Source organism: Diceros bicornis, chromosome 14, assembly GCF_020826845.1.
Source record: "Diceros bicornis minor isolate mBicDic1 chromosome 14, mDicBic1.mat.cur, whole genome shotgun sequence".
NCBI lineage: Eukaryota > Metazoa > Chordata > Mammalia > Perissodactyla > Rhinocerotidae > Diceros > Diceros bicornis.
Window position 1 is genome coordinate 40059561 of NC_080753.1, and position 1210 is coordinate 40060770.

The 1210-nt window shown below is 41.0% G+C and overlaps 1 non-coding gene across 1 annotated transcript; it reads right to left on the bottom strand.

Moving 5' to 3' along the window:
- Nucleotides 1-927: 927 nt before the first annotated feature.
- On the bottom strand, nt 928-1001 carry TRNAI-AAU (transfer RNA isoleucine (anticodon AAU)). The gene has a single exon. It is a non-coding gene; the product is annotated as a tRNA-Ile (tRNA).
- Between the last annotated feature and the right edge of the window lie 209 nt (nt 1002-1210).

The window sequence follows — 1210 nt, forward strand, 5'->3', positions numbered from 1 at the left end:
ATGTGTTCCACACATTCCAGATTCTTACCCCAACTCTATCATCACCCAAGCCATAAGCATGACCCACCCTGCCAGTTACAACATCCCTCAAACCCACCCATCCCTCGCCCTATGCTTAACAACATCTCTGCTATTCATCCCATCACTGAACTTAGAGAGTCCCAGAGACAAAAACGGTGTTTATATTAAACATTAGTTGGATCAATAAATAAATAAATAATGAGATTTTGCTTTTATGCCAAAGTAAAATGTTCAAAAGATAAACTAATAACGTTTGAAAACTAACTCGGATGGTGAGGCTTCATACAGTCACTCTGTAAATAGTTACCGAATGCCTACATTGTGTTGAGAACTGTCTTTGGTCCTGGAGATCCAAAAAGAAAAAGAAAATCTGTCCTCAAGGAGAGAAATTCTGGTAAAAGCCGACGGATATTTGAAAAAGAAAAGAAAAGAAAGGAAAATATGCATTGTGTCCGATTGTGATCATTTTAGCAATAAGCAATAGCGACTTCAACGGTGTTGAAAAGGCTGCGCAAAGGACGAGAAGACAATCAGGTAGATGAAGGAGGTAAGGGCCACACAGAGACTCGGTAGACTGCACTCTAGGAAAGGGACAAGGAAGCCTGGGCACTCACAAGGTCAGAGACCGTCAGACACACATCTCCCCTCCAATGCCATCTCTACTCTCCTATCCTTATTTTCTTTCCTAAAATTTCTATGTAAAGCCTTATGTCACTTTCTCCACAAGTAGTTTTTTTCTTTTTCCCCCGTGAAGAGGGGACAAAGAAGGTAGGTTGTCATTGACGAGGATTATGAAATGAAGTCAACATTTAATCCCAATTTTATGTCGGAGAGGCTATTTCCAATATGTGAGATGAAGAGGAGAAAATTAATTTTGATTGAAGGGAGAAACAGGGAGACGCTCCGTGGCCCGTACGGGGATCGAACCCGCGACCTTGGCGTTATTAGCACCACGCTCTAACCAACTGAGCTAACCGGCCACCCTGCAATCCTTGTATTTCATTTAAACAGTAAAAAGTGTGTTCACATTCTTTTGCTTAAAATTAAAGGAGATCTTTCTTCCCCATTTGCAAAAGAAATTTTTTCGTTTAACATCTCTAAACCAAGATCAAGCGACACTATTTCTCCCTCCTCTCTTCAAGTTTTCCATTTCCCCTTTCTGCACTCCCACGAGAAGAAAAAGACAAGA